A 26,463-nucleotide genomic window follows, 5' to 3' on the forward strand; every position below is an offset into this window, starting at 1 on the left:
GAAGGAATGCCATCTCTCCCGCTATGTGCAAGGAACAGCATGGCTCCTGCACAATTTTTCTAGGTCATCCTCAAAGTGGTAATATTGCTCTCCTCTAAACTACCATAGAGCTTTTTTTTTTTTTTTGAGTTTTATTTTATTTTATTTTTTTACTTATAAACAGCAAACAGTTATTTTTCACAGTCCTAGAAGCTGGTTAGTCCAAGATCAAGGCACCAGCAGATTTGGTGTCTGGTGAAGGCCACTTCCTGGATCATAGATGGCAACTTTTCACGATGTCCTCACATACCATAGAGCTTTAAATTGGCTCTTTTTTATGGTAATTGATATCTCTTTTCCCTCTCAGTTGGATGAGAGTGGGAGAAAAGGGAAAAAATAATACAAAAAATGAATCTAAATGAAAAGATGTGGTACTATCAAATAAGTTATTTTGATGGTGTGGTCAAGAAAGGCCTCTTTGAGGAGATGATATATAAGCTGGGATCTAAAGAATGAGCAGGAATTGGCTATAAAAGCAGAGAAAAGAATGGTCCAGAGAGACAGAACACCATGCACAAAGGCGCCAAGAAAAGACAAGACCTGGGGTGTGTATGAGGCCAGTATGAGGCTGTAGGCCAGTCTGACTGGAGCTCAGTGAATGTTCATAGCAGAAGAGAGCCTTAGGGAAGGCAAATCCATATCAGGAATAAGTGTCTATTCTAGCAAGGACGAACCACCGCCCCTTCCGTGATGGAGATGCTCCAGTGTGATCAACCAGACACCAGGTAGCTGGCTGGTCACCCCGGGGGGAATGGCACCATAAGGGAGCTCAGTGCTGGTGTCTGCTGAGTGGCTGCGGCCACTCAGGTGGGCCTTGTCGAAGGGCTGCCCGTGTTGCTGAGCCCATGCATAACCTCCAGCCCCGCCACCGTGGCCGCTTCGCTCACGAGCCCACTGGGCGACTACAGTGATGGCTGGGGAAAGAGGCTGACTGGTGTCCACACAACAAGTTATCCTATCCTATTGATTATTAGAATCCTCCTCTGCTGACGTCACCCTTAGGTGAGCATTCACGTAGGACACAAACACCTTCGTGATCTTTGGCTATTCTGGTAAATCTATCCACATACCTCTTCTCCGAATTTCTTTGTCCCCAATTTCCCAATCATGTTTCTTCCAAGTCCCTGATCATCTAGCCAAACCATTGGCCATAGCAACATCCCCTGACCCCCCAAAAAAAGAAAAGAAGAAGAGAGCCTGACTACTACATCTAATTTAATTGGTCAAAATGGTTTTTAAAAATCATTTTTTTCTGGAATGTATTGCTTGACTAGACACAGTAGATTTATCCATATTATTTAGCGTGCTCTGTCCGATGCAGATAATACAGAAATGATTTCTTAATTACTAGAAAGCCTGAAACATAAAAAGATAATTGTCAATTAAAGATATTTCTACTTAAACTTTGGTTTTGTTCATAAGGTATATGGAAGTTTATGAATGCATTTCCATTTAAAAATATACTCAAAGTTCAAGACAAGATAATCACTTATTTTTGAAAAATGTATCCTTGTGTTATCTCATCATCTTGAGGGAAATATGATCTTGCCAAGCATCTTTATTACTATGTCTTCTATTTTTTGCCTTTGTATTTGAAAATCATGGAAAACCAAAACTAGAGAGAAAAGCAGTAAGTGAGTAATGTACTACCCTAAGTGGTCACGACATATCTTTTGATTAATTCTGTTAAAGTTTACAGTCATGAAGTGAGAGAAATATTTTATTTTGTATCTTAATTTTATGGGGCAATTAATTTAATTATTTTTCTAGAACAAAAGAAATGTGATACATAAACATATACTAGTAACTATCGGGAATTCATTCATTCCGTTAACAAAACTGCAGTGAACCGTGCAAAGCCGGGCCTTCAAAGAGTTTGAACTCTAATGTCGAGGCTAACTACTACAAACTTAACGAATAAATATACAATATAACATCGTGTCATGATAAATGTATTAAAATAGTGGATTGTGTTCATAGTGTTAATTATCATAATCCTTATCTTCAAATTTGGCTGTCGTTTTAGAAAATCATGGATAGCACACTCTTTTGTAAAGGAATTTGCTTGGAGCTAAGCAAGAAGGTATCAAGCAAGTTATTTTTGATTCTAATTTATGCAATATTTTTTTCAACTATGTGAAGTTTGTGAAGAAAGCTCTTGTCTCTTTAACTTCTTGTTTAAGTAGTAAAACAGAAGTCTAGGAAATTCTACTATGACCAAGCGATAATGACAGTTTATTTGTTGGCGAACTTTGTTTTTTTCCTGCCCATAAGCGTAGCCTTAGGAAGATGAAACCTTCACCACAACATATGTGTACATTTTGCTGACCTGACAAAAATTGTGCAATCCAAATCCCAATCTTACAAGTTAGGAATTACACTGGAAAACCTAACTGAAACTGACAAAGACTACAATTGTAACAAGAGCAGTACTCGAGCCCCCCAAAGTCGGTTGTTTAGGATAGTAATTACTAAAGGCAAAACTCAATAATAAAAATTTTCTTCTTCTGAAACTGGTCACTAGGGACTTCCCTGGCAGTCCAGTGGTTAAGACTCCACGTTTCCAATGCAGGGGGCACGGGTTCAATCCCTGGTCGGGGGAACTAATATCCCACATGCAGCCTGGCACGGCCAAAAAAAAAAACCAAAAAAAACCCCTGGTCATTAGGTGGAAAATTCTATTCCTGTTATGTAGAAATCCTTCTTTAGCTGGCTGGAGAAAGAAAGTGTAAAAATAAGTAGTCTGTTCCACAGTACTATGTTTTGCATGTTAGACAAGACAGTTATCTAATTGTGTGTGCTTTAGAGGTACTGAAACATTTAGAATGTGCAAGAATCTTTCCAGTCCATTTTCATTCGTTTCACTATCTTTCACATCAATGTACTAGGATATTTATTCTTGGTTATGTACCAGGATATTTATTATCGATTATGTGGCAATCTATCAAGACAAAGATGAGTGTTGAGATGCTAGTCTAATCAGGGTTACTTGCGATTAAATTTAGGAGCAGAGATGCAACACGCATCACCTAAGCGCCTGTTTTCTGCCGATGTTATAGTGGCACAATGTTGACTATTTACTTCATTGGAACCTTTCAGAAGGAATCTGAGCTCAGTCTCAGTGGGTCTGTGTAACTGTCTTGGGTTAATGTGAGATTCTGTGTAAAGTAATACGCCAAATGGTAACTACCTATTAGACATTTTCCTTTTTTCATATCTACTTAAGATTCACTTTCAAGACACTCCACAATCCCTCTGGGCCCTTAAGGGTGGAAACCTACCTTCTCACAGGGCATGCATTCAGTACTGTCTGGTTATGCCAGCAACTCCAGGAGCAGCTGTTTGGATGTCATCAAATCTCCATTGTCTCCTCTTGCTCTGATATCTGGATCTGCTCAGTTTTTAGTTTTTACCTCTCTCTTGATTCTTGAAACCGCAATCCTTTTTCTAAATCACTTTTCTCCATTCTGAACTCTGCCCCCATTCCTTCATTGACCAAAATATCAATAACACAAGGCATATTTGTATTTAGCGGACCACACTGAAGCTTTGAAGTTGTACAGTGGAATTACGTTATTACCGACTACAAGCCAAAAGTTAAAATTTAACGAGTCATCATTTTTCTACCATGGCCTCCATTGGTCATCCATCCACCATTTCTTACTGGCTATCTCTCCTTTGGCTTGCTGCCTTCACGTCTCGTCATAGCCACACCCTCCCTCTCCTGTCCTTTCCCTATATTCTCTCATATTAGTTTGCTCAGGTTGCAGTAACAAAATACCACAGACTACGGAGCTTATCCAACAGGAATTTATTATCTCTCAGTTCTGGAGTCTGGAAGTCCAAGATCAAGGTGCTGGCAGGTTTGAGTTCTCTTGAGGCCTCTCTCCTTGGCTTGCAAATGGCCATCTTCTCCCTGTGTCCTAGCATGGCCTTTCCTCTGTACATGCATCCCTGGTGTCTCTTCTGTGTCTTAGTCTCCTCTTCTTATACGGACACCAGTCAGAACAGATTAATGTCTACCCTAACAGCTTCATTTTAACTTAATTATCTCTTTAAAGATCTGTCTTCAAATGCAGTCACATTCTGAGGGTTTAAGGCTTCAGCATATAAATTTGGAGGGAGGGGGACACAATTAAGTCCATACTGTTTCCCAAGTCCTTTCTTTTCTGTTCCATTGGCAGTTTCCAATCCCCAAGTTTCAGTCCCTTTTCTAAAGCAGAGCAACTTTGTTTTCCATTAAAAACCTCTCTGTATGTTTGAAGCAAAATGATATCTATATTCAGACTTCATTTTTTCTAGCTCAGGTGAAAGTTTTAATAGTATAGTTTCTCATCCAGTACAAATAGGTTCCATGGCAGGACTCCATCAGTTTTTGTACATATGAGGGACAAACATGATTTATTCTCCTTGTCCCAAAGTTCGCTCGGGACCACTGGATGGGACAGAGTTGGCTGAGACGCTTGGTTTTTCCTTCTTCCAGCTCATATATTTTCTCTTGAATTTATTCACTTATGTTATAAAAAGAAGTTGTAAAAATTAACTCAGAGAGAAAAGGAAATACCTTGTCAGCTGCTAATACATAGGTCTCAGGAATTTTTTTAAACAGAAGGTTATCCGTTGCATAACTGTTACCCACCATCCATAAGCCAAAGTAATACCTGAGTCACCATAGCTCCCCATCCCCAGTCTCTCCTGGCAGCTCCTCCTTCAATTCCACTCTTTTAGAGACTTCCTTTTCTTTTCTAAAATATTTATTTATTTATTTGGCTGCATCGGGTCTTAGTTGTGGCACGTGGGATCTTCGTTACCACATGCAGGATCTTCGTTGCAGCATGCAGGATCTTTAGTTTTGGCATGTGGGATCTAGTTCCCTGACCAGGGACCGAACCCGGGCCCCCTGCATTGGGAGCCTGGAGTCTTAGCCACGGGACCACCAGGGAAGTGGCGAGACTTCCTCGTCCATTCAAGGGCACTCTCAGCACTCATCTCTCAAGAAATCTTTATTGGCCAATTGATCTATATTGTCTTTAATCTTTACAACATTCCTGTGAGGTAGATATTATTAAACATATTATGCAGATGAGAGCTAATAGGTCAAAGTCTCAGTCTTGTGCTGTTTAGCGACAGAACCTGAATGTAATCTGCGTCCGCCAGGTCCTGCTGTCTCTGCTCTTTACGCTGCACAAGAACAGCAGATTCACAAGAGTCTGGAATTCTCAACACTCTTAGTCTTGTCTTCAATATTTGGATACTGTAAGGTCTATCCAAGTTTATGTTCCTCTTGCCCCTTTTTTAAAAATTAAAAGGAGTATTTGGGGGAATTATCTCTAAAGCATAATCCGCTAAGATTATTCTTATTAATTTTGCATTTTACTTTCCCATGCTGGTTCCCATTAGTTTACATATTGGCAATCGTGGCTGTCGCCTCCTGGTTTTGGCAGGGAGAGAAGAGAGTCATGCCAGTCAGGGCCCTACACAGCAGGAGGAGGGGCACAGCAGTGGGAAGCCCTGAAGGGAAAGCATCCTGGGTCAGTACCAAAGGACAGTAAATAATGAGACACTATTCCAGGAAGCCACAAGCTAGTGAAAGTTCTGGGAAAGAAATGCAACCTTCATGAACTAAGAGGTAGTTCAAAAGGTGAATCAAGATGAAAGGCCCAGTAGGAGAGGCGAGAGAATAAAACATAATGGTTAGGGTCCAAAGGAAATAAACACAGACAGGTTGAAGGGGGGGTTTAAGAACAAAACCTTTGATTATGCTGATATTGTCCTTTATGCATTTCTAAGAGTGCATCATTAGGGCCCAGTTAAAATGTCGCCAGAACTGGAATTTTTGGACCTACCTTTCTATAAGAAATGATTGTGTTATAGGTATCTAAGGTAAATGCTTGGTGAGTGTTATTTGGTTCTTCTGAATTCCTTTTTTTCCCCTAAGTCATCATGGTGGGAAAGAGAGATGCAAACATAATCAGTAGTTAATTTTTATTGAATGCTTAAATTCTCCTAACAACCCTATGAGAGAAGTATATTATTATTCCCATTGTACAGATGGGAAAAATAGAGGCACAGAAATGCTAAGTAACTTTCCCATGGTTGCACAACGGTAAGTGGCATGGCAAGGATTTGAATTGATTACTATGCAGCTTAAGAGGTAAAATAATGACACAGTGTAAACAAATGAGGATTCAATGAATTCTGCTTGGATGAGGATTAGGGAGACCTCTGCCAATGAGATGACGTATCTCCTATGGATCATCCCACAACATGGTACCCATGTAAATATTACCTCTGATTGTGCTTTCACATAAATATTACCCTAGGTACTGCTCTCATTACCCAGACACTGAAAGTAATACATGAACAAGGATATGTCCTGATTTTTCTTTTACCAAGTAACCCCAAGTCTTAAAGACGTTCCCACTCCACAGGGCTGGGATGTTCCATTCAAGTGAGGGTTTGTTTCAGAAATTCTAGGTATCAAGTGCTACAGTGATTCATTGCTTACACTGACATTTTTAAAGAACTAGTAGAGATGGATAACGTGTTAAAATCCACGTGATGATTTCTATATCTCAGGCAGTTTGGATAAGAGGAGAGGGTACTTTCTGAACAAAATGTTTTCCTGAGAGTAGTTCTTCTTGTACGTATTATCCTAAAGGTAAGAGTAGACTGGACTAGACATATTAGTTCAATTCTCTTTTCACTGGCATGGTTCTTTAACAGAACTCCCCATGAGAAAAGTCTGACAGAACAAGGAAGTATGATTCATTTCTTTCTCAAAACATTTATCAGTGAGTATGTTTTTTTTTTTTTTAATTATTTGTTTTATTTTTGGCTGTGTTGGGTCTTCATTTCCGTGCGAGGGATTTCTCTAGTTGCGGCGAGCGGGGGCCACTCTTCATCGCGGTGCGCGGGCCTCTCACTATCGTGGCCTCTCTTGTTGCGGAGCACACGTTCCAGACGCGCAGGCTCAGTAGTTGTGGCTCACGGGCCTAGTTGCTCCGCGGCATGTGGGATCTTCCCAGACCAGGGCTTGAACCCGTGTCCCCTGCATTGGCAGGCAGATTCTCAACCACTGCGCCACCAGGGAAGCCCCAATGAGTATGTTTTTATACATGTTTGCAAACGACTTCTTTAAACATTTGCTAATACAAGTGGCAGAATTCTTCTGAACATTTCCAGCATACCACTGGGGGATGAAGCTGTGTGGATGAGGACATATAGGACTCATCCGCTTCTAAATGTAAGTGATAAGCTGTGTGGAAAGCCTTGGATGGATGTTGAGCAGGGTGGTGACATGCTCAGACTCGCATTTTAAATTCTCCTTCAGTGTAACAGTTATTAATTTTTGAAGATTTAAAAATATTCAGCAGTAATTAGCATATAGGCTTCAAACTCTTCATATAATAGAAATATACTAAATAATCACCCCCTTCTGAGGAGAAAAGCTAGCTTAAAAACAGTCCCAATACTTGAGTAATTATACTTTGCTCCGTGGGTGATATGGATGATAGAGTGTGACTGTATTTGAAGAGGTAACTAAGTTAAAATGAGGGCATTTGAGTAGACCCCTAATCCAGTATGACTGGAGTCTATAAGAAGGGGTGATTAGGACATGGACACAGATAGAGGGAAGACCATGTGAGGACACAGAGAGAAGGTGGCCATCTCCAAGCTAAGAAGAGAGGCCTCAGAGGGAATCAACCCTGCTGACACCTTGACCTTGGACTTCCGTTCTCCAGAACTGTGAAACAATGATTCTGTTGTTTAAACCAGGGCTCCCCAAGCCTGGGCCGGCACCGGGCCGCGCAGCAGGAGGTGAGCTGCGGGCGAGCGAGTGAGGCTTCATCTGCCGCTTCCCACCGCTCGCATCACCGCCTGAGCCATCCTCCCCCCGCCCCCCGTCCCCGTGGAAATATTGTCTTCCATGAAACCTGTCCCTGGTGCCAGAAAGGCTGGGGACCGCTGGTTTAAGCCACCCAGTCTGTGGGTGGCTAACGAATACATATCTCAACAACAATAACCATGAGGAAGGAACCATTATTATCTCCATTTTACAGATGAAGAAACAGAGGCACAGGGACGTTAAATATTAGCACAAGGCCAACAGGCAGATGGGAAGCTTGGATTTGAATCTAGGTAGTTGTCTCCGGAGTCTGAGCTCTTCACCATTCTTTTACTCCCTCTCTGATGGGACATTCTCCGTCTTTGGGCAGGGCTTGTTTTCTAACAGCTGTTATTCCTGGAGCTTGACTGGGGGTTGAACTGCCTTTTTGATTAGGGCACTCCTTCGTGTCTATGACTCTAGCTCTTTTCTTTATGGCTGGTTAATTTCTCCAGAGAGGAGTCCTTTACTCGCCTACATGGTAGATATATTTCTGGCTCCCAGCATTTGAAATCAGGGCCAGGGAAGGGGAGAAGGCCATGAAGTCCTACAATTTAATATGCAGACTTCACTTAATCTCATTTTCAGCCCCAAGTCTCTCCATACTCATTCTAGCCAACGTTTCCAAACCTGAAGCCTTTCTGATTGAATGCCTCCAGGGGATGTACCTTTGGTCAACGCAGTGCAGTGTGGATGGAGGGGATAAGGAGGGCTGCTTGCCCTGGTCAACAAAGTGGAGGAAACTACCTGGTCCTTCCAATACAGACTTTCAGCTGGTCTTCTGGTGTCAGCCTCACACCTTAATCCCACCACCAATAACTAATGCTTCAGCTCCTGGGCCCCTCTCATCTTCGTCAGGAGTGTCACACTTCCTCCTGGGGATGCCACTCCTGCATCAGCCGTTCCGGTTACCACCACTCCTTCTACTGCCCTTCTTCCAGTGTGTTGGCATCTTTGGTCCACCGTTGTTTCCTCTTCTATTTTCTCTCTCTGAATTTACAAGCTTTGGTTTTTTTACGGCCATGGTAGTGAGTTTGAGAAGAGAAAGAGGATGTCTTTGATCTATTTTACTAGATTTTCTGACACTACCTTTTCCATGACGTTGTTCGAGTACTGGGTTTGGTTTCACTTGCACTTCCTTCAGCTTTCAGCTTGATTAAATCAGTTCTATTAGATGGGAGGCACATACAGGTGGACATCTTTTTATTTAGTTCAGACTTGCTTAGCCAGTGTGGAACTAGGATGGATCATATGTGTCTGTTGTTAGAACCACACAGATGTGATTCTGAAGAAAGAAACAGCTCTTTCTCAAAAGAATGCTGTTCTGGCTCAAGTAGATGGCCTATACAGACCAGCTTTACCCAACCCATAACATTATTTGACTTCCTTTTATTAAAGTCTTTTCTAATAAAACAAACAATCCAACCGATCAACCAACAGACTTTTCAGGTGGGTGACAGACGGGTAGGAAAAAGCACTCCCACCTCACTGTCCCTTCCCCCCACCACAGAGACACACTGTTGAGTTTGATTACACTTCTCATTTATGTAACAACAGGAATCAGAAATTATGAGAGTGGTGTGCCTGGAGATGGGGAATGAGAGCGAGTAAGTTAGCATTTCTTGGTGCAGGAACTGTGGGTCTATTCAGTCCCTTTTGGGGGGATGAGGGCTCATCAGTGACACCAAAGCAGGATACGGTCGCCCTGAAACTAGAAACCGAAATTTTGCTCTTTGCGTTTTTTTAAAAAATATTTATTTATTTATTTAGTTGCGGCAGGCGGGCTCCTTAGTTGCAGCATGTGAACCCTTAGCTGCGGCATGCATGTGGGATCTAGTTCCCTGACCAGGGATCAAACCTGGGTTCCCTGCATTGGGAGCATGGAGTCTTATCCACTGCGCCACCAGGGAAGTCCCTGCATTTTTTTTTTTTAATTTCAGAGGATTACATCATCGATTCAGAAGTAAAGTCTGTGTGTTTTCATTTGAATCATAAAATACTAATATGGGGTTATTGAGGGTCTTACATCAAACTTGAATCAACTTTGCCATTCGTGGGGAGAAAACAGAACACCCCCCTAAAAACTAATCAACTACCACTATTACCACGGAAGTCTTATTCCTTTGCAAAGCAACCGTCCAAAAACCTGCAACATATTGCACTTGCCAACAAGAGAGCTACAGAGAGGATAAACACTGAAAAGAAGAAAGTATCCTTTATCCCTCTACTGAAGGTACATTTTATATTGTTAGCACCAATGTAAACTTTGAGGATCTCATTTCTTGATCAGCAAGCTAAGGGTGATGCATCTGGTGCTGATTCTAATATGTTTCCCTAATTTAAGGTTCATTTAGGACGATATTTAATTAGAGCACTCATAGAAGAGCTCTCACTGGTCACATTTTATCTCTGTTTACTCAGTTCCCTTATTGGTAGTAGATTCGAAAGCTCCTCTACCGATGCTTCCCATTGTGCTGTTTTTAGTGGTACTTTTTCATTTGCAATATTTAAGGGCATATAAAGTTTCTCAAATTTTGGCTGAGGGAAAGAAAGAAAACTTTAAAACACTGACTATGGATCCTGGGAGAAATCATCTTCTTAGACTTGCTTATTGCAGCCCTAACGCCGTGGTGTCCCAGAAAACGTGGACTATTGACTCCTTGCAAAAGCTATAAATGTACATCTTAACAAGCAAACTCCTCTTAGAGGTATCCAGGACTGGACCTTTAGCTTTTCTGGAAAACATCCTAGAGAACACCATTTCCAGGTGTTTTGAACACTCATGATCTATAGAAGACACCAGAGTATAATATTGTAATAGTTAAATTAAAAAATTTTGATGCTCATAGACTCAGAAAGTGGTGAGCTCCTGCTATACGTGTGTGAGGTCATGTTGATGAAAAAACATTTACCTGTTATTTTGATGAATGATGTATCCAGATCCTGTTACATCATTATTAGGCCACAAGTAGAAAAGTGAGAACAAATGGGCTTAAATTATAAAAATGTGCTTACAGAAGCTTTTAGGGGGCATTTTGAGTCTTCTCTTTTCCCTTTAAACCTCTGAGCATCCCAGCACGTATAATGTAATGACATTGATGCCGATTTTTCTTTATTTTTTTCTTTGTGGAAGGCCATGGTTCTTGAATTGTTTACGGCCATGATTTAAATGTTCTTGGAGTCCCGTGAGTATCTTGCAGTAGAATTAAAAAAATACTTCATATAGAATTATTTTGGGGGTGATTCTGCAGTTTTTTGTATGCTTCAGTATTCATTTTTCCGGAACAAGAAAAATTCTATAGGGATTTGCATAATTTCAAACCCTAAGAAGAGAGTGTGAACAGGCATGTAGATTTCAAGTGTAACATCTATTGAATTAAATAAGGTGCCATTTGTTTTGATAACTAGAGAGGAACCGTTGACTTTGTCAAAAAAATGTAATGCTTGGGTGTTTTTAAAATTCAATAAAACACAGTTTCCAACTTCGGGCTGAAAAAAATTCTCTTACTAGTTTTTTAGCCATTATGCAACTGGGAAGAGGCAAGCAGAGAATGCTTTCTTTGTGCTGGAGCTAGAAAAATGTAGAAAGCTGCAGACCTTCGGCAAATTACTTCTCAAAGTGTGTGGAGAAGTCTGCCTTTAATTAAGACCTGATGGAGTGAGCTGCACTATTTTTATAGCAAGGGTGATTTTAAAAATATTCCTTGTGAAAATATTATATGAAATATTTTAGTTTTAGTTCTTGTTAAAATAAGATTTTATTGACTTTCTGTCCGAGGGATGTGAGGAGCAGGGCAACTTCTCCTCTGAATACAGTCTTCCAATAGTAGTGCCTCTTAAACAATGTCTAAAAAGTGGTATGTTGACATGACTGTTAAGACTATTATGAAAAGACTTGAGAGAAAGCAGCATGAAAGCAAGAGTGACAGACTTACAGAGAGGGAAACAAAGGGTGGTCCCTCTGTTATAAGCTCACTTCTGCATTATCCAAGGGTTTGCACACATCGTTGAAATATGGTTAGGCGTCTGCTTTCTGAGTATTTTTATATCAAGGCATCAACGTGCTTTATAAATACAGACTCCAGAACAAAATACCTTTAAGACTCTTACCGATTAAGTACAATCTGTCTCAGCTGCAGGTTGACGGAATAATGGGACATCCAAATCCAATCATTTTTCATGGACCTTTTTTTTTCATGTCTCTTGGGATTACACAAGACCTGGCCTCTGGTTTGGGTCCGTCATAGTCACCACGGAGGTGCTACTGGCCTGAGCTCTTATCATCATTCTCAGATGGGAAACTCCACTGGCTCCCCTGTGCCGAACTTGGCCATCAGCACCTTCACTGCATGACGTGAAGGTGATGAGTGACTTAATTCCAGATCCATGCTTCCACTCCATTCAGAGGTCTGGCAGTTTCCAAGGGTGCTGCCCTGGATAGAATACAGAATTCTGCTTCTTATGGAAACCGCCACTTAACCATCCTTTTCAACTCGAGGAATCCAGCTGTCTCCTGGAGTGAGATCAGACCTCCCTTTCACTTCAAAGCCCAAGGTCCCCACCAACCACTAATTGGGCAATTTACTTTCTTCCTTCTCTACGCTTGAACTCCACAATGTATTAACACCTCCCGGGGCAAGAGATCCCAGCATTCATAAAAGAGAGGCCAGGTATTATATCTATTTGAGGAAATAACCTTTTCATTCTTTTGCTAGTGAGTCCATTTAGCAGTGGGGGAAATTCATTAAGATTTTGTTTTATATTTTACCATTTATCTATGGCTGTAGATTATCACAGATGTAATAAGACGGTAATGCAATTGCAGTTGCAGTTCTGAACGAGGTATCTTCACTGGAGCAGGAAATAAACATAGCCCCCTGCCTGGTGTATAGCTATTGACCTAGTACGTGCTTTTTTGGCATTTTTATCAGCTAAATTCATAAGGTGTAGTTTGCTTTCTAGTAGCAGGGATAGCAGAATAGTCACTTGCCTAAGGGCTATCTGATCTATGTCAACCCACTTCCTTCCTCTTATAATGCGGTTCAGGGGGAACTTGATCATCTTGATGCTTTATAGTGCATTATGCTAGTGCATCAGGTTGATGAAATTATGCTTATTGGACCTAGTGAGCAGGAAATACCAAGCACCTACATGCCTTCATAAGACAGACATGTGTCAGAGGGAGAGTGAAAAGCCCTGCTGATTTCAAGGACCTGTCACATAGGCGGAGTTTCTAGATATCCAGTCATCTTGGCTGTATTGGGACATCCCTTCTAAACTGAGATATAAGTTTCTGTGCTTTGCTTGGCCCACTGCAGAGAACAAGCACAACATTTTGTGAACCTCTCTGGAACTGGGAGGCTGCATATGCCACATAAGGAGATGCTAGTCTTCACATTTGTTGGACAACGTGTAACGCTGCCAGTCATGAGCAGAGCTTGGAGTGAGAAAAGCAAGGAAGGTTCTTCGGCAAGTCTGTGCTGCTCACACTTGTGACCTGTTAGACCTGACGGTGTTCAGCGTTTGATTTGGACAGAGATGTATAGAGCGTCTTTCAAGCTCACAGGTGCAGACCCTTAGGTGTTGGAAAGCTTGACCGCTTCTGACAACTATTCTCCACTTGCAAAACATCTTTTAACTTGCTACTGGGCATGGTAAAGACTGAACACCTGATCTTTGAATATGTGACCCAAAATGCTCATTATGAACGGGGTGTTATCTAAACTGTTGCACCGTAAATGTAGACACGTGCGGACCATTCCAATAAAAAAAGAAAATGGTCTGTGTGAGACAGGGCCAAAGGAAGTCAGAAGGCACAAATAAATGGCATGAGTGAATGGCTTACACTCCCGTGGATGCTGCACTTAACTGCTTTCCTGCCATTCCCTCAGACTATACCTACCATCTAATGGGGGAATTCTTTATGACCAGCCGAAGGGAGAAGAAAAAGGATGAGCTTGGTTTGTGAATGGATAGTATGTGGGCATCAAACAGAAATGGATAGTTGCCACATACAGCCTCACTTAGGGGTGGCACTGAAAGACAGTGATGAAAGAAAATAGTCTCAGTGGGCAGAACTTTGGGCAGTCCTCTGGTTGTCCACTTAATATGGAAGGTGAGATAGGCTGCAGTATGGATTTACATAAACTGGGTAGACCAGCGGTTAAGGCTCTGGAAAGAAAAATATAGGAAAACTAGTGATAAGGTCTCAGGGAGAGGTATGTGGATGGGCCTTTTAGCATAGCAAAGATGGGAGAATATTTGTGTTCCATGTAAATGTCCGTTCAAGGGTATCCTGGTGGTGAATGTGTGCTTTTGATAATTAAGTGGATAAGATGATCTCTCCTAGGGATGTCAGTCAGCCTCTTTCCCTAACCTTTCATATGATTGGTCAATGGAAGTATATGAAGTAGGTATGGTGGCAGGAATGGAGGCTGTGTGTGGGCTAACCAACAGGGGTACCCTCACATCAAGACCAATTCGTTCAACACCAACACTGTGTCCAATCTGCCTGTAGCAAAGGCCATTGCTGGGCTCTCAATATGATACCATTCATGGTGTTCATGTCATTCTCCTGGAATTGTGGGATGGCATCTGAAGGCTCACTTTTGGCACCATCAGGAGTAAAATCCTGTAAGGACAGGATGCTGTGTACAAGATTCCGTGTACATCTTCAACCAAGGCCAAAATAAGGTACCATCTTCCATGTATCCATGTATCCAGGAGCTGGAAGTGAGAATGGACTTTCCAATTATTATACCAAATATATCATTTGGGGAATTTTTTCTTCCCATCCCTGCAAGCTTGGTCGCAATGGGTTTACAGTGCTGGAGGGAGAAATGCGTCCATTAAGGAATTCAATAATAGTTCCACTGAATTAGAAATGAGCCTGCCCGCTGGTCATTTTAGGCTACTGAAGCAATAGACAGAGAAGAGGTTATTGTACTATTTGGCGTGATGATCCTATTTATCAAGGGGAAACTGAGTTACTGCTATACAACGTAGGGTGAGGAGAACTATTTCTGGAACCCAAGTGGGACTCTTAGCTACTTAGGACTCTATTACCCCGTGGCCCTTGGCAATAGAAAACTGTGGCAACACAATAAAGACAGGACCACCAAAGGACCCAGCTCCCATAGGACTAAAGTTTTGACTCAAGTGATCAGGTTAAGAACCCATTCAAGCAACGTGCTTTAAGAAAATAAGGAAAACATGGAATGGGGATTTTGGAAGAAAGTCACTATGTTAAAAATTTAGGCTTAGCGACCAGTTACAGAAGCAGAGATTGTAACACCTTTGCCTTGTAATAATTGTTTCTTTTCCCCATGTTTCCTCCCACTGCTTTTATGAAGGGCATTGTTTGTGGTTACCATTTTAGGTTGCAAGTGGTTATGTGACTGAATTGACCTGGAAGGGATGGTAGCTGACCGGGACACAAGCTTTTCACTTAGGCAAAGGACAGGAGTGGCTGCTGAGAGGCAAGAGGAGTGGAGAGTGCTGGGTACTTTCTTTTGCTTCTCCATCCTTACTCCTCATTCTCTGTGTGGATCTTCATCAGTGGGCTTCTTTGCTTTGGACTCCTGAGTGGGTTGGGCCAGTGGGATGCAAGGTAGCGTGACGTGGTGGCTTCTTCCCTCTGTGATGCTGCAGGTTGTCTGTATCCCTTTCCTAAAGGTTAAGGCTCTTTTCAGGTGACATTCTCCATGTAACTACCTTCTCTGGGTTTGGATAGCCAGTCCTCTGAGGCTTTGGGCTCCCTTGTTAATAGCCCACAGGTACTGAACTATTTCTGGTTTGTTCCTTAAAACCTACTCTTGGCAAATGGTCTCTTTTAACAATTCTCCTCAGATTACCCAGTCTCAGTCTGTCCTGTTGGAACCCTGACTGATTCATGCACAATACTTCATTTAATCTTTATAACCACTCTATGACATAGATTGAATAGATCTTGTCACTTCCGTCTTTGGAACATTCCAGTGGCTTTTCACTGTACTTGAAAAAATAGCACGGCTTATAAAGCCAACCTTGATCTGGTTTCTGCCTCCTTCTCCAAGCTGATCTCGTATCACTCTACCTCACCCCCACTGCACTGTCCACTTTAAGACCCTTCACCGCTCTTTCTCCTGAGAGCCTCATCCCAAATATCCGCCTGCCTGTAATTCAAATTTCAGTTTAAATGTCATCTCCTCAGAGGGTCTTTCCTTAACCATTCAATCAAAAGTAGTTTGTCCAGACATTATCACATCATCCTATGTTAACTCTTCTTATAGAACTTATCACTCACTGATATTTTCTTATTTATTTTTATATTTATAAAATCTCTCGCTCTCCCTCTCACTCCTTTCTAGAATGTAAATTTCCTGAGAACTGGCTTTTAACGTTTGTGGATGTTGAATAACAAAGCAGGGATTAACTCTGTTCTATTGATAAAGTAACAGAAGTTCAGAGGTTTAAAATTCCTCAAGGATTCACAGTTATTACTGGAAGAATCAGCACCTGTGACTTCTGATATCCATACGCCAGGGTCCATTACCCATCTGATTGACTGAACACGAAAATGCCGTGGATTACTCAGCCATATAAAAAGAACAAAATAATGCCATTTGCAACAACACAGATGCAACTAGAGATGATCATACTAAGTGAAGTAAGTTAGAAAGGGAAAGACAGATACCACATGATATCACTTCTATGTGGAATCTAAAATAAGACACAAATGAACCTATCTATGAAACAGAAACAAAATCATGGACATAGAGAACAGACTGGTGGTAGCTGAGGAGGAGGGGACTGTTGCGGGAGGGATGGAGTGGGAGGCTGGGGTCAGCAGATGTAAGCTTTGATATATAGAATGGAGAAACAACAGGGTCCTACTGTAGAGCACAGGGAACTATATTCAGTATCTTATGATAAACCATAAGGGAAAAGAACATAAAAATAAAGAATGTATATATATATATATATGTTTAACTGAATCACTTTACTGTACAGCAGAAATTAACACAACATTGTAAATCAACTATACTTCAATAGAAAAAAATATTGATTAAAAAAAATGCCGTGGAAGAGAGAATGCCATGAGAGAGGGTGTAGTGGGTACACCATCAACTAATGTCTGATTCAAAACTCCTGGAAAAAATAATTCTGGGTCTCTTATCTTCTTAGCCCATTTTGGGTTTGGAAATGAATTGTTTTACTGGATATTAAATTACCATTTCTCCCCAGAAACAATTCAGTAAGATGTTAGAAGTGTTCCATGATTTAGTGGCCAAAATAACTTTGTTAAATACTGAGTTAAGCACATCTCTTTACTGTAGGAATTCCCAGAGCCTTTAATATGTACATTGTGAATTTCCAGGAGGCGGATGTACAGCTACCTAAACTGATTAGCATAGAAAATACTTTTATGAGAATCCTGTTAGCGTCTCATAGAACATGCATTTCCTGGAACACAGTGGGTAAACACGGAATTAAATCTTTAGTGATAGACATCGCGTTGGCAGAACAGTTTCATTGCAAAGATAAATATTAAAAAAATATTTTGTGTTTAGAGAAGGGAGAGTGAGTACGTTTGTATTGGCATCTTCTAAATTTTGTTCATATGTGTGGTTTATTCAATTTTGTGAAAGTCTTTTTTTTTTTTCCAAGTATGTGTCTGCCAAATTTTTATTTCTCTGGTCAAACCACAGATTATTTCTGACAGCCTGACTATTCTGGTAGAAGTGTTGAAACATTCGTAAGTCTATTACGATGTCTTCTGCCCAGATCCAGACAATTTCTAAAGGAGCCTGACGGTCAGTTGTCTACCTCCAGTTCAGTCTGCACAGTTGTAGTTTGTAGTCTGTTCTGTAATATGAGTTACATTTCTAAGAAGACTCCAGGGGTTAAAAAAATTGAATAATGCAGATGTTTCAATGAGAAAAAGGGACTTGGGACTAGAATGTGTAAGGATAGCAAGAATAAAGTTATTTTTTTCCCACAGGAATTTTAATAATAAAGTGTTTTCCAAACTATAAGACTTTATTATTGCATGCTAAATAAGTTGGCTTATCAAAACAGACAGAAACAGAAACCAGACTTAGAAGCATCTTCGTTACCTTTTCATCGATCTAAGTTAAGAAGCAGCCTCTCAGTTTCCTCTGTTACCTCTAGCTTTGCCTTGCTCTTATAATTGTGTTTGCAGCAGTTTAAAATTACCACAAACTTTAAATAAAGGAATTTAAAAATGCATGAATAAAGAACAGGTGTGGAACTGAATAGCATGTCACTTGTATGGTTCTTTGTATTTGAACCCAGTTGCCATCCAGAGGTCCGCATGGTGTTCAGTATTTTAAGAAAGACTACCCCGAGGGTGTCCAAAGCTCTCCCCAAGATTTCTGCGAATTCTCAGGGCCTCTTCCGTTTCCTGGGCTCCTGTGTTCTCAAGCTCTTGAGAAGTAAAATATTGCCTGCTGTATCAGTAAACAAAGGATGTCACAGTCATGGGCGATTGCAGCCACCTCCGACAGTGAGCTGGTGAGCCCTGAGAGAACTCAGGAAGGAAACAAAGAATACCTGCCATCTAGCAGCCATCAGACTGCAGCCACGCCCCAAGGTGAGCCCTGAGCAAACTCAGGATTTGAAAACCTGGGATACTGGCCCCAGAGAGCTGAGGCGCGTATCAAAGGAATGACTTCACTGAGCCCAGATTCTTGCATCTTGCAGAAAAGCGCTAAATTCCTTAACTTGAGATACCTAGTTTTCTTTCATTAACAGTAATCTTTTGTTTCTACTACCCGCCCTTTGTTGCAAAACTCCTATATATCGTAGCTCCCCCCTCGCCTCCTGGGAGCAATTTTCCCAGGGTTACTTGAGATGCTGCCTCCCAGGCTTGCTGTCCTCAGCACGTCCGCTGAAGAAAGCAGAACTCCCAACTTTTAGGTTGTCAATTTTCTCTGAGTCGACGCTCCGCACCATAACGACCCAGATGTGATATTTAATCCTTTTGCCAATTTAGACTTCTTTCCTTCTTACGCAACCACAACATTCAGTGGGTATAGTAGACTCTACTACCAAAATGGAGGAGAAAGGGATCACGTAAAGTTCCAGATAACAAACCACTTCAATTTGCATATGAAATACTTCTCTCTCTCTTTGTCCCTCCCTCTCTCTCTCTCTCTCCCTCTGGAGTGGCCAGAGGGACACTGTACATAGTGGGTTTGTGTCACAGACGAAGAACTCCAAGCTTAGGAAACGCCAAAATATTATAATAAGCTTTAAGCAGACCTGACAGCCGTAAACCTGGAGGGAGACATCATTGTTACTATAGTGGCCAGAAAGCAAACCCGTGCCCCACTCTGGAGGGAGACACTATCTCAGTCTTCCAAATCTGTTCACTCTAAAACCATCCTTGAAAAATAGTCTAGAACCAAAAGACGGTTCCTACCTCTGCTCACAAGACATTCAGAAACACCTACGGAGAATTCTTTCCCAACAGCTCTGTCTCAAGTACCTTTTGATACGTAAATTCTCCTTCTATCTATTTTGCCTCTGCCTCCTCCGCCCTCACAGCTTCTTTGTGGGAGAAACTGGTGCAGTAGAACGGTAACAACCTGGAATTTGCCAGCTGAATCTGTGGTGTCTTTTAACAGTTCTCCTCCTATGTTTCCTATAAATTGATATAATCTTGATCAGATTCCGGTTTCACCTTTCACAAGAACACTGCGTAGGTGATGGTGTCCGAAGAGCCACCACGCTGACATGTGTCCTTTCTGTGATGTTAGACGCCATCGAAGATCACTTATTCTTTAGGGGTTACAAAATGGTGATATTGTAATTCTTTAACACTTCCTTCGTTGATTAGCTGCAACACTTCCATAAAAAACTTTCATAAACTCTTTGGTTACTTTGAGATACAGTTCACATAGAAAAGGGAGGTTAAATGCTTGATTCTTTCCCTTTATTTAATAGCTTTCAAAATGATCAGTTGGTGCTCTCACGCCCTGCTTAGATAACCAGTGAGTATCATTATAAACTCATGAAATTAAACATACTTGCAATTGCTGTTATTAGCCACGTTATTATTGTTTCCAAGAGTTTTTTGGTAAAAGGTGAATGTAAGATGCAAATGGAAATGCTAAGACACAGAATACACACTCATGAGCAAAAATGAGGTGAAAGGATTTGCTTTATTAGACAGAAAGACGTATTGCTAAGTGACAAAAATTAAGTATGTTATTGGTGCAAGAATTGACAAGTAGACCAAGAGGATGATTACCGAGTCCCCAAATAGATGGGAATATAAATTGGTACAATCACTTTGGGAAAAAGTTTGGCATTATCTGCCACAATTGAAGATAAGCATACTTATGACAAGGGTGACCAAATAATTTTTTCTCAAAACAGTGCACATGGGTTCTATTTTTTTCCTCAACCTCATCAGCCTTTGTTATTTTCTGATTTTCTTGATAGTGGCCATCCTAACAGGTGTGAGGTGATATCACTGTGGTTTGATTTGCCTTTCCCTGCTGACTAGTGTTGGTGAGCATCTTTTCATATGCTTGCTGGCCACTTGTATGTCTTCTTTGGAGAAATATCTATTCAAGTCCTTTGCACATTTTAAAATCAGGTTATGTAGTTTTGTTGTTGTTGAGATATCCCTTATCAGATAAATGGTTTTCAAATATTTTCTCCCATTCTGTAGGTTGCCTTTTCACTCTGTTGACTGTTTCCTTTTCTGTGAAGAAGCTTTTTAGTTTGATGTAGTCCCATTTGTCTATGTTACTTTTGTTGCCTGTGCCTCTGTGTCATAACCAAGAAATCATTGCAAAGACCAGTGCCATCAAGTTTTTCTCCTATGTTTTCTCCTAGGATTTCTATAGTTTCAAGTCTTTATCCCATTTTGAATTGATTTTTGTATACAGTGTATGGTAAAGATCCAACACCATTTTCTGCATGTGGCTATCCAGTTTGCCAACACCATTTGGTGAAGAGATTATCCTTTCCTCGTGTTGTAGTCTTGGCACCCTTGTTGAATGTCATTTGAATGTATGTGTGAAAGTTTGTTTCTGAGCTCTCTATTATTTTTTTCTTCTGGTTTTATTGAGATATAATTGACACTTAGCATTGTATAAGTTTAAGGTGTACAGCATAATTACTTTACTTACATATATTATGAAATGATTACCAGAATAAATTTAGTTAACATCCATCATCTTATATAGATACTAAAAAAAAAAAGGAAAAAATGTTTTTTTCCCTTGTGATGAGAACTCTTAGGATTTATTCTCTAACAGCTTTCAAATATATCATGCCTGGGCTCTCTGTTCTGTTCCATTGGTCTATGTGTCTGTTTTTCTGCCAGCACCATACAGTTTTGTTCATTGAAACTTTGTAATATGTTTTGAAAAATGCAAGGCCTCTAGCTTTGTCCTTTCTTGGGACTAGGGTTCTTTGAGATTCCATATGAATTTTAGGTTTTTTCCTATTTCTGCAAAGAAAGCCATTGGCATTTTGGTAGGGATTGTATTGAATCTGTAAATTACTTTGAATAGTAGGAACATTTAACAACATTAAGTCTTCTGATCCATGAACATGGAGTGTCTTTCCATTGATTTGTAGCTTCTTTAATTTCTTTCAGCAATGTATCGTAGTTTTCAGTATACACGACTTTCACCTTCTTGGTAAAGTTTATTCCTAAATAGCTTTTTTTGATGCTATTATAAATGGGGTTGTCTTATTAATTTACTTTTTAGACTGTAGTGAAACACAATTAATTTTTGTGTTAATGTTTTTATCCTACAGATATGCTGAATTTGTTTATTAGTATAACAGCTTTTTTTGTGTGTAGAATCTTTGGGGTTTCCTACAAACAAGATTATGTCATCTCTGAACAGAAGTATTTTTACTTTTTCCTTTCCAGTTTGTATGCCTTTAATCTTTTTTTCTTGCCTAACTACTTTGGCAAGGACTTCCAATACTATGTTGAATAAAAGCGGTGATAGTGGGCATCCTTGCCTAGTTCCTGATCTTAGAGGAAAAGCTCAGTTTTTCACCATTGAGTATAATGTTTGTTGTGGGCTTATCATATTGGCTATCATTATTTGAGGTAATTTCCTTTTACTCCTAGTTTGTTGAATGTTTTTATCATGAAACCATGTTGAATTTTGTCAAATGCTATTTTTTGCATCAATTGAGATGGTCATGTGATTTTTATCCTTCATTCTGTTAATATAGTGTATTACATTGATTATTTTTTGTATGTTGAGCCATCCTTGCATCCTAGGCATAGCACCCACTTAGTCATGGTGTATAATCCTTTTAAGGTACATTTGAATATGGTATACTGAGTATTTTGTTGAGAATTTTTGCATCTATATTCATCAGAGATATTGGTCTGTAGTTTTCTTATCTTGTAATATCTCTGTCTGGCTTTGGTATCAGGATAATGCTGGCCTCATAGAATGAGTTTGGAAGTGTTCCCTCCTCTTAAATTTTTTGGAAGAGTTTAAGAAGGATTGGTATTAATTCTTCTTTAAATATTTGGTAGAATTCTACAATTGAAGCCTATTGGTCCTGGACCTTTCTTTTTTAGGAGTTTTCATTACTGGTTAAATCTTCTTACTGGTTATAGGTCAGTTTAAATTTTTTATTTCCTCATTATTCTAGTAATTTATCCATTTATTCTAGGTTATCCAATTTGTTGGCACATAATTTTTCATAGTAGACACTTATAGTCCTTTTTATTTTTGTAAATAAAAGGATTTATTTTATCTTTTATCCTTTTATCTTTTTTCTTTCTGATTTTTGTTGAGTCTTTATTTTTATTTTAGTTAGTCTCCCTAAGAGTGTCATTTTTTTTGATTTTTTCAAAAAATCCAATGTCTTAGTTTCATAATATTTTATTTCTTGATTCAGGTGGTGGCTATATGGGAATTTATTTTGTGAAAATTCATTTAAAATTTTTTTTAAAAATTATTTATTTATTTATTTATTTTGGGCTGCATTGGGTCTTCGTTGTTGCATGTGGGCATTCTCTAGTTGCGGTGAGCGGGAGCTACTCTTTGTTGTGGTGCACGGGCTTCTCATTGTGGTGGCTTCTCTTGTTGCAGAGCACGGGCTGTAGGCACACGGGCTTCAGTAGTTGTGGCACGAGGGCTCAGTAGTTGTGGCTCGCGGGCTCTAGAGTGCAGGCTCAGTAGTTGTGGCGCATGGGCTTAGTTGCTCCGCAGCATGTGGGATCTTCCCAGACCAGGGCTCGAACCCGTGTCCCCTGCAATGGCAGGCGGATTCTTAGCCACTGCACCACCAGGGAAGTCCCTGTGGTAATTCATTGAATGTTACATTTATATTTCACATATGCTGTGAAAGACATAATAAAAAAAGGAGTTTAAAAAAACAAGTCCCCTCTGGCTATCCCATTACAAGAGATTTCTTCATCTCAGTTGCTCCTCTTCTACCTCTCTTCTTTGATTCTCATGTCCTCTCTTTCAGAGCCCTACAAATAAACATTGGTCTTTCTTTATTATACAGAACAATTCATCTCTCTCTAGACCTTGCTATCAAACTTGGATAGCCAAACTCATCCAATCAAGGTATTCAGGAGTCAAGAATCTTCCACTTAACCAGTTTAACTACCTTTTTAGAAGGCTGTTTCAACCCTATACATATAAAACAAAGTATTTCCTGTCATATGAAAAGCAACTTCCTTTGCTTTTGAGTGATACTTACTTCTGATCACAATTGTGTATAACCAAATGCACTCTTAAAAATGTGGACCTATCGTAACCAATTTGTCCACTGAAAACTCCTATCATTCAGGAAATGCCTATACTTTATTTTTCTTGTTTAGCTTTAGACAATCAATCAAAATCAAGAGGAGTAAAGCAGAACTTATTAATGTGGGCTGCACATTAATCAGAATATGTGAGGGAGGGGAGCCTATTAAGTAGTTATTAAGTAGGCATCCAGAGTGATGTTTTCCTTTGCAGAATTTCAGTGAGCAATGGGTAGTTAGATAAACTGGAAAGACTGATTCTTTTAGTTATTTGTGAGCAATCTCAGCAACTCCTTAAGTGGCAATAACTCACAATAATTTCCTACCCCAAGAATAGCTTAATAAGTTTGGAGAATCAGACATAAATTATTGAGTATATTGGATTCCATGTCCTAGCTAGGTTGGATTCTGCTTACTCAGTTCATAGCATTAATTCATGGTATTTTAAAGAGCTTTCTGAAATCTGTTCATATCATCCTTACTTCCTTGCTGGAATACATGCCCCAGGAGAGCCGGAATCTTTTTCTGTTTGTTCACTGATGCATACCAACCGCCTAGAACAATGCATTCCCCACTCCACGTGCTTGACCATGATTTTGGGGTAGGGGACAGCAACGTACATCTCATAGCACATATGAATGTAATCAACTTTGCTGCCACAGTTTCAATATTTAACATGATGAGAACAGTTTAGAAAAAAGTAAAAATTGCTACAGCCAAATGTGGAGACGGACAATAAAAGTTCATTGGTCTAAGTCGTCTTTCAAGCACAATTGTATTATGACTAATAGATTTGTGTAAGAGGCTTGGGGAGGCTTTGTGGCTTCTCCTTGGCATCACATGGCGTGAGAGAGGGGAGTGAGTCAACCAGGTTAGCAAAGCACTTTTGTCTATAGACAGCAGATCTGTGAGTAGCCCTAGACCGTAGAAGCTGCTTGGAAATGTGGGCATGGCTCTCCACTGGCTATATATTACTATTATCTCCATTTTACAAATGAAGGGACCAAAGCACAGGATATTAAATAATTTGGTCAGGGTCAGATAATTGCTTGAGTAGAATAGCTGGGATTTGAACCAGGGCAGTCTGGCTCTAGAATCCATTCTTTTGCCTACATACTGTAGATTCTACAGAGAGTGATACCCGTCACTGGTGATATTTAATAAGGTTCTAGGTAACTGCTAGTGAGGGAGATGTGAAAGGTCTTTTGCCATTTAAAAGATGGTTGGTCATCTTTCTCTCCTCCTTCCAGTCGGATGTATGTGGACAAATGCTCTGTGAAGAACTTGCAGTTATTCCCTGTTGGGGTGTGTTTCTGGCTACAAGTTTCGAAATCCTGTTCTCAAGTCTTTCTGATGATGCTGTGAGCTATCGAAAATACTTTCATTAAAATTTCTGCTTAAACTAGCCATAGTTAGTTTCTGTTGTTTTCAAATGAGAGCTTCTGAGTAACAGAATTTAAAATGGAAGAGAGCAGGTTCAGGAGATGGAGAGAGACCAGGTCTTCATGACATCATATGGGTTCCTGAATCCAGCTACAACTGAAGCCAGCACTCCCCTTGATTTTTCAGTTACATGAACCGATGAATTCTCCTTTTCCTTAAGCCAATTTGGGTTGACTTTTGAAACTTGCAAAGCAAATAATTCCAGCTGTTACTATATTGTATTCTTCCTCTCTATTCTCATGCCCTTTTCTATCTTTTTATGATTTTTGTGATAAACTTTAAAATGAATAATACTAAAAAGAAAAAACAAACAAACAAACAACCCATTTAATCCTCATATAAGCTGTTCATTACTGTGATCCAAAGTTCTATTAACAGGGCCAGGCATCTGTTGCTCTTTAATATGAGATGAAGTCAGGACAGAATTTGACAACTATTGATTCCATTTTTCTTTCCTATAAATTCTTTAGTTGTTTGGGCTTTTCATTTTCTTTTTAAGACTAACTCAGGGGAAGTGAAATAAAATGCATGATTTTCTATCTGACTTCTAAGTTCCATTAACTTAAAAATGGGCTTGATACTTATTCATATTTAAATATTAAAAACTCACACAGTTGCGTACACTTTTATTATTTTATAATCTGCCTACATTGCATTGTAAAAACATAAAATACACATTCAATCAAATTGATGGTCTCCTCCCAGTGGAAGACTTTCTAGAGTACAGAGTGTAATTGGCTGAAATGTTTGACATCAGGTTCCTTTTTTTGTTATTAGAATTTCTGGCACATGCATTTTACACAAATGTTGGTCGAGGAATGTTGCTCCCTCCTTCCCAAAGTTATTGTTCCTCAATGTTTATGAAACACAGTTACACAGTTAAAAATATTTTTTTTCAGAACAGGGTGATGTGGGTCAGTGAGTTTACTCACTGGCATGTGATTTGGACTTTCATCAAACCAGTCAACCAGGGTCTTCCCTGGTGGCACAGTGGTTAAGAATCCGCCTGCCAATGCAGGGGACACGGGTTCGATCCCTGGTCCGGGAAGATCCCACATGCCGTGGAGCAGCTAAGCCCATGCACCACAACTACTGAGCCCGCGTGCCGCAACTACTGAAGCCTGCACACTCCAGGGCCCACGTGCTGCAACTACTGAAGCCCGCATGCCTAGAGCCCATGCCCTGCAACAAGAGACGCCACCTCAATGAGAAACCTGCACACCGCAACGAAGAGTAGCCCCTGCTCGCTGCAACTAGAGAAAGCCCATGCGCAGCAGCGAAGACCCAAAGCAGCCAAAAATAAATTAAAAATTTTAAAAAAAGCAGTCAACCAAGATGA

General features: G+C 40.2%; 1 long non-coding RNA gene across 1 annotated transcript in view; it reads left to right on the forward strand.

Moving 5' to 3' along the window:
* Positions 1 to 26,180, forward strand: part of LOC133092430 (uncharacterized) — a 41,486-nt gene extending 15,306 nt beyond the window's left edge. The window contains exon 3 of the long non-coding RNA XR_009701053.1: positions 26,024 to 26,180. This is a non-coding gene — a long non-coding RNA (uncharacterized LOC133092430). The remainder of the gene's footprint in view (positions 1 to 26,023) is intronic.
* The last annotated feature ends 283 nt before the right edge of the window (positions 26,181 to 26,463 follow it).

This window comes from Eubalaena glacialis, chromosome 5 (assembly GCF_028564815.1).
Source record: "Eubalaena glacialis isolate mEubGla1 chromosome 5, mEubGla1.1.hap2.+ XY, whole genome shotgun sequence".
In the NCBI taxonomy this organism is placed as follows: Eukaryota; Metazoa; Chordata; class Mammalia; order Artiodactyla; family Balaenidae; genus Eubalaena; species Eubalaena glacialis.